The 12,896-nt window shown below is 38.4% G+C and overlaps 1 long non-coding RNA gene across 1 annotated transcript; it reads right to left on the bottom strand.

Moving 5' to 3' along the window:
* Positions 1 to 5,960: 5,960 nt before the first annotated feature.
* Positions 5,961 to 8,668, bottom strand: LOC122024171. Its single transcript, XR_006123352.1, has 2 exons — positions 8,532 to 8,668; positions 5,961 to 6,180 (listed from the first exon to the last, which is right to left on the bottom strand). It is a non-coding gene; the product is annotated as an uncharacterized LOC122024171 (long non-coding RNA).
* Between the last annotated feature and the right edge of the window lie 4,228 nt (positions 8,669 to 12,896).

The raw sequence follows: 12,896 nt of genomic DNA, 5'->3' as shown, positions 1-12,896 counted from the left end.
GGTATTAGAGCCACATGCGAAGAATGTACTTGTTTGTATTTTGTTTTTATGAAAAGATTTCAAATCTATAAGTTTACTATTTTTATGGATTTTGTGAGTATTTTTCTCGTAGAGGCGAAGCAAAAAGTGTTTGGATGCTTGTAGGCTTCAACTACTGAGAAAAACCTTCCGAAACGGCAAGGTCTCACCCAAATTATTTTGGGACAGCAGCTTAAAGCGCTATTAGATCAAGATGGGACACTTGCGATATTCATTTCGCGAGTTGGGGTGCAGCCCCTAACCCCGCAAGGGGCATTGTCTCGCGATCGCGCCCGAAAATCGCTAATTGGGACCGCCGGGAAGTTGTAACTCATAAAATTCATAAAAAAAGTAGTAAAATTATAGAAATATATGAAAAATACATAATTTATAATTATGTATGATATTGTGATGATCATGGCCCAAAAACACCAATTTGATTGGTCAAAAATTGTGTTGTAATTCATAATATGGTCTGCGTGCCATTTTAGTGTTGTGCGTGTTGTATGTGATTTGTGACCTGCGCGTCGTGCCTCCATTATTTATATTCCTGTTGTAAAATAGTTTTAGACTCGAATGTAACTCGAGTTTCAATTTTTTAATGTACAATTGAAGATAGAGTTACAAGAAGGAAGCCGACAACACAAGGCAGTCAAAGGAGGCGCTTGAAGAAGCCGTTGACCATCCGATCTTCTCATTAGCTTGAGAAGATCGTAGTAGGGCCATGACCTCATCACAATATATATATATATATATATATATATATATATATATATATATATATATATATATATCTTGATATATTTGCTTGTGTGTATGTGATGCATACTAGTGTAGGGTAATTGGTGCCTTGATGCGTATATAATACACATTAACAATTAGATTAGATCTTAATCAAGTCAACTCGAAATACCTACCAAGTTTTGATACCCATCACTCCCTCGATCATTTGTTGTTGTTGAATCTGCCAAAGTAAAGCAACGCATATTATCTTGGTAGGGTGCGGAGGGACAATCTTGGTCCCGCCTATCAATGCTTGGGTCAGTACAAACTCAATTAGATTGAGTATAATTAGTTAACTCAATTGGATCGGGTATAACTATAGGAATTTTCCAACGGTTGGAAGATAGGATACAAATCACATTTATACTAAATCTTGGGCGATCTAGCCAAAGCTAACTCAAGGTTTTTATAAATGAGGATTTTGATCCTATAAACAAGAGTTGCATAGAGATGTAATTGATAATTCGTTATCTATCGATCATACTAAGTCTTGGGCATTTTAGCCAAAGCTAACTCAAGTCATAGTATGATGTGGATCTTGTCCCTCGAAAATTATGGCTAATTGGTAAGAATCTAGTAGTGTTGTTTGACCACATCCATAACTTTATTCTACAAAAGCTCTATAATTTAGTGGAAGCATCATTTAGTTAAAGACCTAATTAAATGATAAATGGAATATGATATTTACTTTCTGCATTATTTCTGTTGTAGATTGCCATGTCGACAAACATGAACACATTTTCCCTACATTCTGTCCTTGACATGGAGAAGCTCAATGGAGCTAATTTCCTAGACTGGTACAGGAATCTGAGAATTGTTCTCACACAAGAGAGAAAACTGTACGTCCTGGAGCAGCCCATTCCCGAGGCACCTCCTATCACTGTCACGCGAGCTGATCAAGATGTTTATAAGAAGCATCAAGATGATGTATTAGATGTGGCATGCCTCGTGCTCGCGACCATGAACTCTGAGATTCAGAAGCAACACGAGTTAATGTCTGCTTATGATATGGTTGAACATCTTCGTCAACTATATCAAGGACAAGCGAGGCACGAGAGATTAGAGATCTCCAAAGCACTGTTTCAGTGCAAGATGCAAGATGGGACTCCCGTAGGTCCATATGTGCTCAAGATGATTGGGTATATAGAGAACCTACAGAGGTTGGGATTCCCACTTGGCCAAGAGTTGACCACAGACTTGATCTTGCAATCCTTGCCAGAGAGCTACAGTCAATTTGTCATGAATTACAACATGAACGAAATTGACAAGCCACCGCCTGAGCTGCTTAGCATGTTGCGAACTGCTGAGATCAACCTTAAGAAGGTAAAGCCCAACTCCATTTTGATGGTACAAAAGCATAAAGCAAAGGGCAAGCCTAAAGGTAAGGGAAAGTCCCAAGCCAAGGGCAAAGGCAAGATAATAAAACCTAGAGGAGGGGTTGCCAAGGATGCTACCTGCTTCTACTGTGGTCAGACTGGGCACTGGAAGAGGAACTGCAAAGTATATATGGAAGATCTTAAGAAGAAGAGAAGTGAGACTTCTACTTCAGGTATATATATTATAGAAGTCAATCTATCTATTTCTGCATCGTGGGTATTAGATACCAGATGTGCTTCTCTCATTTATACTAATGTGCAGACGCTGAGAAATAACAGAGCATTGACGAAGGGTGAGGTGGACCTACGAGTAGGCAATGGAGCACGGGTTGTTGCTGTTGCTGTAAGAACTTACTATCTATCGCTGCCCTTTGGGCTTGTACTAGAATTAGATGAATGTTGTTCTGTGCCTGCTCTTACAAAGAACATCATTTCAGTCTCTTGTTTGGACAAGAAAGGCTTTTTCTTTTGTAATAAAGAACAAATGTTGTTCTGTTTATTTAAAAGATATATTCTACTGTAGTGCACATCTGATGAATGGACTCTATATTCTAGACTAAGAGAACCCCATCTATAACATAAATACCAAAAGGTTCAAGTCAAATGATATGAACCAAACCTATCTCTGACATTGCCGCTTACATCATATAAATGAGAATCACTTATCCCAGCTCCATAAAGATGGTTTGCTGGACTGATTTGATTTTGAATCATATGAGACATGCGAGTCATGCCTACTAGGCAAGATGACCAACACTCCCTTTAGTGGACACAGCGAAAGAGCGACTGACTTGTTAGGACTTATACATAGTGATGTATGTGGCCCTTTCAATGTCGCTGCCAGAGGTGGTTATAGGTACTTCATTACATTTACTGATTACTTCAGTAGATATGGTTACGTGTATCTCATGACACATAAATCACAATCCTTTGAAAAGTTCAAAGAATTCAAGAATGAAGTACAAAACCAGCTAGGCAAGAGTATTAAGATACTTCAATCAGATCGAGGTGGTGAATACCTTAGTCATGAGTTTCGTGACTATCTAGATGAGTATGGGATTCTATCCCAACTCACTCCTCCTGGAACACCACAGTGGAATGGTGTATCCGAAAGGAGGAATCATACCTTACTAGATATGGTACGGTCTATGATGAGTCGCACAGATCTTCCTATGTCTTTTTGGGGATATGCTCTAGAGACAGCAGCCTTCACACTTAACCTTGTTCCATCCAAGGCTGTGATAAAGACACCATATAGGATATGGACTGGGAGAGATGTCCAGATGTCTTTTATGAGGATTTAGGGTTGTGAGGCTTATGTTCGACATCAAGTCTCGGACAAACTAGGACCCAAATCCGATAAGTGTTATTTTATAGGATATCCCAAGGAAACGATGGGATATTACTTCTATATTCCCAGTCAACACAAAGTGTTTGTGGCTAAGACTGGGGTATTTCTAGAAAGGGGCTTTGTTTCTAGAAAAATTAGTAGGAGTACGTTCGATCTTGAAGAAGTTCAAGATATGGATCATAGCACTGAAGCTTTGATGGAAGTTGAACTGGAATCACAAAATGTTGTGGACGATGAGATTCTTCCACAAGGAGTTGAGGAACAACAACCATTTCAAGTAGACCTACCTCTTCGCAGGTCTGATAGGGTACGTCGTCAGCCTAAGAGATACTCATTTCTCTTGTCTGACCATGATGACGTTGTGCTCATTGAGAATGAGCCTATCTCCTATCAGGAAGCTGAGATGAGACCAGATTCTAAGTCATGGCTAGAGGCCATGAGATCCGAGATGGAATCCATATACACCAACTAAGTATGGACTTTGGTTGATCCACCTGAAGGCGTCAAACCCATTGGGTGTAAGTGGGTCTTAAGGGAAAGACTGACATGGATGGACTTATTACCTATAAGGGTCGCTTGGTAGCAAAAGGTTTCAAGCAAATTCATGGTATTGACTGTGATGAAACCTTTTCTCCAGTAGCGATCTTTAAGTCCATTCGGATCATGCTTGCTATTGCAGCATACCACGATTATGAGATCTGGTAGATGGATGTCAAAACTGTATTTCTGAATGGAAACGTACTCGAGGATGTGTACATGACACAACCTGAGGGTTTTGTAGATCCACAGTATACTGGCAGAGTATGCAAGCTGCATAAGTTCATTTATGGACTAAAGCAAGCTTCTCAGAGCTGGAATCTTCGATTCGATGATGCGATCAAACAGTTTGGTTTCATCAAAAATGAAGATGAGCCCTGTGTCTACAAGAAGGTTGTTGGGAACACAGTTGTCTTCCTTGTATTATATGTAGATGACATACTACTCATTGGAAATGACATCCCTTTGCTGCAGTCTGTAAAGATTTGGCTAGGGAATTATTTCTCAATGAAGGACTTAGGTGAAGTAGCCTGTATTCTAGGTATAAAGATCTATAAAGATAGATCTAAAAGATTGCTTGGCCTAAGTCAAAGTACATATATTGACACGGTAATACTACGGTTTGCCATGCAGAATTCCAATAAAGGATTTCTGCCGATGTCACATGGTGTGAGTCTTTCGAAGACTCAAAGTCCCTCTTCTAGAGAGGAGAACGCATGGATAAGATCCCTTATGCCTCAGCCATAGGATCTATCAGGTACGCCATGTATGTACTCGTCCTGATGTTTCATATGCTTTGAGCATGACGAGCAGATACCAGTCAGATCTAGGTGAACGTCACTGGATAGCGGTCAAAAATATTCTTAAGTACCTGAGTAGGAAAAAAGACTATTTCTTGATATTTGGAGGAGATGACGAGTTAGCTGTAAAGGGTTACAGTGATGCCAGCTTCCAAACTGACCAGAATGATTATAGATCGCAGTTTGGGTTCGTGTTTTACTTGAATAGTGCTACTGTGAGCTGGAAGAGTTCGAAGTAGGAGAAAGTTGCTGATTCTACAATAGAGGCCGAGTATATTACTGCATCAGAAGCAACAAAGGAGACAGTTCAGATCCATAAGTTCATTACTGAGTTTGGGGTGGTTCCTAGCATAGCCGGTCCTATAGAGCTCTACTGTGGCAACAATGGAGCAATTGCACAGGCTAAGGAAACTCGCTCAGACCAGCAGACCAAACACATACTATGACGCTTCCATCTCATTCGAGAGATCATCGATAGAGGAGATGTGAAGATTTGCAGAGTACCTACAAAGGCTAACGTCGCTGATCCCTTGACCAAGGCTTTGGCACAGAGGAAGCATGATCATCACACTAGGTCATTGGGCCTTAGACCCTACACTGATTGGCACTAGTTCTAGTGGGAGATTGTTAGTTAGAGCCCTAGAGCCAATCATATGATGATTGTTGTATGGACTAGATGTATCATATTCCTATATACTTATAAAGGGATTCTTTATGGTTATTATACTTACTTGTATTGGTGCCAAATAACTAAGTATAATAGCGTCCTTGAGTAGCAGCTTCTTATCTATATCAATCGATTGGTTGAATTGATAGTGACATGATATAGAGAACACTACTCTTATGTAACGACCACCCTTCTTACTACTACTACACTCTAAGGATGACCGTTACTTGACTACTAACTCTACTTAACCGGTATGATTAGAAAATCACATGGAAACCCTACCGAAAAATTTCGACAGAGTCTCCTCTGTACCGGTGACCAAATCAACAATACAAATAATATATACTCAGCCACAGGCGGCTGGAACATATAATCACTCAACCACGCAGTATAATAACTCAATAAGAAGAATGAAACTACTCTAGCAATAATAAACAGATAGAACTCCAACGATAGGACATACAAGCTACAAGTGCGGAATAACTCAATTACAATCTCAACTTCATAATAACATAAACTAAAACTCTAAATAGGTAGGTCCTGAAAATTCGCTAGCGAACCCTGGATCTCTCCTTAGTCCTGGCATCACACACACTGTCACAGCATCTCCTTGTCGCCTTCCTTCTTATACTTTTCCTTTTCCTTTATCTGCAGTAGGAGGAAAATAGTATCTATAAGCTAAAAGCTTAGTGAGCGCTATCCTACTCACAAAAACTCGATATGCATGTATATAAATAAAAACATGCTAAAACTGAATGCTAACATGCAAAGCTACTCATGCTCATAAATAGCAAAGAAATCAACTAACTGAAAAACTAACATGTATAGCTACTCATGCTCATAAATAGCAAAGGAATCATGCTAACTGAAATACTAAACATGTACAGCTAATCATGCTCATAAATCAATAAAGGAATCATACTAACTGAAATACTAAACATGTATAGCTAATCATGCTCATAAACCAATAAAGGAATCATGCTAACTGAAATACTAAACATGTATAGCTAATCATGCTCCTAAACCAATAAAGGAATCATACTGACTGAAATACTAAACATGTACAACTAATCATGCTCATAAGTAGCGAAGAAACTAACTGAAGAACTAACATGTAAAGCCAATCATAGAACTATCATGTGTATCAATAAGAAACTGAATTGCTATCTAAGCTAAACTAATTAATGCTAAACTGAGTCTAACTTGTATTCACATAACTAATTTGTGAAGTTTTGAAAACTATTTACATAATAGATTAAAATAATAATCATGCTGCTGATGGGCCCGGCAACTGTACTTGCTGTGCGCGCATCCCTAACTAAACCCAGGATTGCAAGTTCCGAGTCTAGTAGGGTTTACTAGGTTATCTAAACCTAGGGACGACTGTGGGAGCCCAACCCAATGGATATCTAATCCAGTACAGTGCCACTGCTGAAAATAAAATACTGATTTCATAGCTAATTTTCTTACCTTGCTTTAACTAGGTTATCTGAACCTAGAACTAGGTTATCTGAACCTAGAACTAGGTTATCTGAACCTAGAGGCGACTGTGGGAGCCCACCCATTGGACCGTAGTCCCATATAAGCTGAAGCAAGACTAAATAAGTTATTTTAAATGCTTCTACTGCATTAACTAAGCTATTAAAATGCCTACTGTAGCATTATATTGAGCTAAGCATTTTATCAAGCACTTGGTGTGCACTAGAACACACCCTACGTACTGAAAATCTGTATACAACGCTTAACATAAATCTGCATGCAAAGCTTAACAAAAATCTGCATACTATGCTTATCTAAAATCTGCATACTATCAAAATAGAATTGCTCATCTGCATATTGTGCTAATAAAATTCTGCATATAAACTCAATAAAAATCTGCTCATGCATATTCAAATAGCATAAATGAAATCTGCATTTGCTAAAGAACTAAACTAAATCTGCATTACAATGCCTGATAAAAATCTATCTTTTACTTTGAGCATTAACATGGTTGAAAACATGCACTTTTGATTTGACCGAAACATGATGTTATAGCAAGAACAATCTGAACCTTACCATCTACATTAATCCGGAACAATGCAAAGCTACATAAACTAAACTAAAGCACTTTCATAATTGCAAACATGCACCGTTCATATCAATTGAAGTAAGGATAACAGTTAACCTTTAATTCTCAACTAGCAAACATGCACTTCCAAATAAATCTCTAACCTTTAATTCTTAACCTTTAACCTTTAAAACTTAATCTTGCTTTACTTACAACTACCCATAAGTCTCTAAAAGGTATAATTGTTATGATGAATGGATAACTGGACACAATCCATTAGTGTTGCAATTCCTCAAGCAAAATATGGGTTAATACCTTTAGATGCATCAACCACACAATTGCTAGGAAGCAAAATACGAATTAATACCTTCTTGCAATGTACTCACTATAATTTCTGTGAGGCGGCAAAACACAGCAATTACTGAGCTCAAACAGGGAGCTATTTTTAAGTATGCTCTATAATTGCTTAATTTTGATGGCATGATGGCTAAATTGATTTATCAACAAATTGAAAATCTGATCATTAAAGAATCTATTCATAAATTCTAGAAACTTTAAGGAGAACCAAGACAACTGTCATCCCAGCTTAATTAAAGAGCAAAACAAGGAACCCACATCTATTCGTAGTAACAGAAATAGCATCAGATTGCCTCCACACAAAACCACAACTACTCACAGAAGCCGAGCAACATCGAGTTGCATCCACGCAAGGTTCACGGCAATTCCACTACAGGGCACATCAAACATCTCTGAAGTCACAGGTAAAACATCTTCGAACCCGCCTTAGAACATCAACAATCTATCTAATCTTTCTTTAGGGTTCATGGCAGTAAGCATCAAAAACAAAACCCCTTAAACTTGCTTCGAAATCCAAAAGGAAACAAGAATCCGAAAGCCATGAAAACGAATCAAAGCTCGAAACAACTCCTACTGCAGGTGAGAAGCAACTCACCGGGATTTGCTTGGACTTACAACCGAAGGAGAGGAAGAAGATCTAGGGCTCGGAGGCTTGAAATACTCGGCTTCTTCTTGTGCTCGCGCCTCTTCTTGACGAGAGGAGCACAGTGGTGTGATGACCTCTCGGAGAAGAGTGCTTGTCGGCCACCGCAATGCCCTAGCTTTGCTCGCTGCGATTTCCCCCGTGGAGAGATGCGCCGTCGCGTGAGAAGAGGAGAAGATTTTGTCACGGGGAAAACCTAAGTTCTCTTCTTATAACTTTAATATTCTGTTAACTAACTATTGCTTAAATACAACTTGATTCGGGTTTTATTAACAAACCCGCGGCTGGTCTGTTGGTGGGCTGCGTTCTGCTTAAAGCCCAACTCGAGGGATCGAATCCCAGCTGCAACCATTTTATTTCCTATTATTTTACTGTTCCTAACTATTACTTAAATATATATCGCTCCATATATGATTAACAAAACGAGCGTAGCGCAGCTGGTTGGGCCGGTTTTGCTTGGGTCAGTCCGACCCGAGGTCGTGGGTTCGAATCTCACCTTCAACGTTTTTTATCAAAATTTCTTTCTTTTTATAACCCTACTAAACGACCTCCAAAAATTACATAAAAATACTCTAAAAATTCCTAAAAATCTCTAGAATATTTTAAAAGTATTTCCAAATATTTTTATGGACATTTGGAACTCAAAATAAGGAAAATTGGGTCGTTACATCTTAATCATTCCTAGTCAAGTATTAACATTCAGGGACAATGTTAATGTGATGAGACTAGCATGTAAGTCAACTCGATGACTTGATCTCACAAGTCATGGATATAGAGATATCAAGTTGACACATGGGTATGCATTGGAGAATGTATACTGAATGACCCGCCATGAGAAAGAATCATGGATCATTATATGAGTGTCATATACTTTCTCATGTGACTATTAGTATGACTATAGGTCCTTGGACCTGAAGTCACCATGGTTCCCTTCATAAGGAGTTGCATACTTTAGCTTCGTCAAACGTCACCCGTAAATGGGTGGACTATAAAGACGACTACTGGATATGTAACAAATTATGTGGAGGGATGTTAGTGATGTAGATGGGATCTATCCCTCCTATATGACGAGAGAGACATCATGATTCTTGATAGAGTGAGACCACTAAGTGCATGGTCATGCCCAAATGAATCAATATGAGATATTGAGCTCATTTGATTAGAGTGAATTTACTTGGAGTTCAAGATATAAATTAATTAGAGGATGACACGGTCTATGCCTCATTTGATCAATTTAGATGTCAAGGATAGAAGGACATTGTCATATATTGTGAGAGTCACAATTAGTAGTCACAAAGGTGATGTTGTATCTCAACATTCTTGTAACTTGGGTAGTAATGATGTGTTGCTAGATACCGCTCATTACTTATGCTTCTAATGGGTTTAGGAGCATTGCCAATGTTACAAGAACCTATAGGGTCACACACAAAGTCAATTAGATGGAGATTAGGTTCATATGATGGACCAAGAGGATTAGGTTCATATGATGAACCAAATTGGATTAAGAGTAATCCAAATTAGACTAATTGAGTTGGAATCAATTTGATTCATGTGTCTAATGAGTCTAATTTTGATTATGACTCATTGAATCAATTTAATTTAATGGATAGAGATTCACTAAATTAAATTGACTTGAATCAAAGGTTGGATTTGATCAAACATGGGAGATAAGAAGTCAAGTTTGACTTGACTTGATAGGGAAGATGAAGAGTCAAGTTTGACTTGACCAAATGCCACTTCATTGTGACATGGCATGGGGGCCGGCTAATGATGATGGTCCATATCATCAAGGCAACATCAAGTGTGTGCCACCTCATGAGGAAGATTAGGAGCCATTACTCTTGGTATTACATAGAGGTATATAACCTCTCATAAGGTGGTCGGCCACATTAAGTGGAATTCAAGTTGGAATTCAAGTCTTCTTCTTCCTCCTCTCTTCTCTACTCTCCCTCTCATCCTCCATTGCCGAGCCATCCAAGATTGCTAGCACACTCCAAGTGGTTTTTCTCCACCATTTGTCCGTGTGGATACATATAGAGGGGTGTACACTTGACACCCTACGAAATCCGGCAACTATTGGACGAGCGGGATAAGCGAAGGGCTTCGCTACAAGGGTAACTCTCTTTTCATGCAGATCTAATGTAGATCTAGGGAAGAAACATGTACATGATTTAATTCTAAATATATCTTCGCACGGATCCATGGCTAGGATTCGGGGTTTTCGTAACACAAAAAGCTATTTTTGCGGCTTGAATCGCTAACAGTTACCTCTTCTACTTAGTGGCATCGGATACTAATAGGGGTAGCACTTTGACATGACCATTTTGGAGGTAGTGTCGGTATTTAGTTAGACTTCCTACATGTACATAAGGATGGAGGTAAGGAGATAAACAATGCATAAGGACATTAACTAGTAACATAGTGAAACAGAACTCCAAGAATCCCTCCAAATCCAACTTCACCTTCACTCACGCTCCCTCCCTCTCTCTCTCTCTCTCTCTCTCTCTCTCTCTCTCTCTTCCTAGTTTGTAAACCATATTTTGGTTGTCTAGATAATTCATTGTGTGAAGTTAACCAGTACTTAATCAACATCCCCTATGAGATCGGTATTTTATTATTTGACAATAACCATGCACTTGCGGATTGTAGGCTTCACAACATGTGGCTCTAATATCAATAAATTGTCACACCCCAGAGTTGTACTTGTTCGATAGAACAAACGGTACCCCCTTGTGATAATATTTGATACAACATAATATAAATCTACAAATTAGAAATAAATACATAGTGGAAGACATAAAATAACTACACAAAAGAGGGATTCACACAATCTGCTCACAACATGAAAGTTAAAAGTGACTACATGCTGACAAGGTTTAACACAACAAATATCACAACCAAATAAAGAATACACCACAAGACTAAAATTCATAAACAAAATCAAGTGCAAATATAAAGTAATAAGACATAACATAGAAAACATGATCTCGAGTGTAATGTGGGACTGGCATCCAGGATCTCTAAGTAACAAAACACATCCTCTACCTATTATCTTGGAAATAAAAGGGAAAGAAAGGGGTAGTGATTACAAAATCCTCAGCGGGTATAAGACAGATAGTGCATGATCAAAATAGTGTAAGGAGGTCAAAGGAAATACAGTCTTAGGAGAAATACTTCTAGAAGCTTCTTCAATTATAATGACGTGTCCCCATTATAAATACAAGTCATAAATGATAAAACAGGTACATCTGAGGTACAGAAAAGATTCCTTAAAGAATTATTACATGAAGTATAGAAGATGACTTCATCTCCTAACAAACCCCAATGAACCGAGGACAACTTTATACTCTGTTTCAAGTCACATGAAGTATAGAAGATGTCACATGAGGTAGTATAAAAAGGGAAATCCTCTCCGTTGGCAAGGTACGCAAGTTTTAGCATTTAAACTCTGTTTCACTTCAGTTACTGTGCTTCTTCTTCTTCCTTTCTTCCACCTTTGAGTGAGAAATGACTTGAGTGTTGGAGGGCCTAGCCAGGTATCCCCACCCCAATCCTAGGTCACTAACTCTTTGTTGGATTATCTTGCTGTGCGTAGGGTTGTGGAGGGCTTCTTCCAAATCTTCAGGAGGTTATCTTCAACAAGGAGCATTGTTCACTGGAGCCAGCGCACGTCTTCGTAGATTTTAGACAGGATCATTAAGGATAGTAGAGGAATGTATGGTTATAATTGATTATCTCTAGGTAACTAAATTCTAATAGTTTTCTATTTGCTACATACATCAATGTCTTTCAAAATGCTACTCATACAAGAATCACAATCACACAAGAAGGAGCATGTCTCATGTCAAATAAAATCTATCCCAATACAAATAAATAAATAAACTTCATTTACAACTAATGAACAATAGCTAATAGATTAGAAACTTATGATGGTGGTACATGCCATGTAGGATTGCATTTAATTATTGTCAACCCAAGTCCCATCACAATCTTCATGAATTCATGGAGGTTCATTTTCATATATTTCGTGAGCACCCATTGATAGAAACTCTCTTGTATAGCATTGATAGTGGATTTCAACATTTCCAACTCATCACCATTTATATATTCAATGTACTCCCTGGTAAGAGTTGCAAGTACAACATGCCATGTAGCATCTTGAGGATCTTCAATGTAAAATACCCACTTTGCTTGACTAGCCATGATAAAAGAGTCAGATTTGAATCTAATTCTCTTGAGGTTTACTAACATGAAACCAAGATCATCAACTTTAATATCATTATTATTCTCAACTCAATTACATATAAATATTTGAAC

This window comes from Zingiber officinale, chromosome 9B, assembly GCF_018446385.1.
Source record: "Zingiber officinale cultivar Zhangliang chromosome 9B, Zo_v1.1, whole genome shotgun sequence".
Taxonomy (NCBI): domain Eukaryota; kingdom Viridiplantae; phylum Streptophyta; class Magnoliopsida; order Zingiberales; family Zingiberaceae; genus Zingiber; species Zingiber officinale.
Note: the sequence above shows the minus strand (reverse complement) of the source record. Positions and strands in the feature narration are given on the sequence as shown.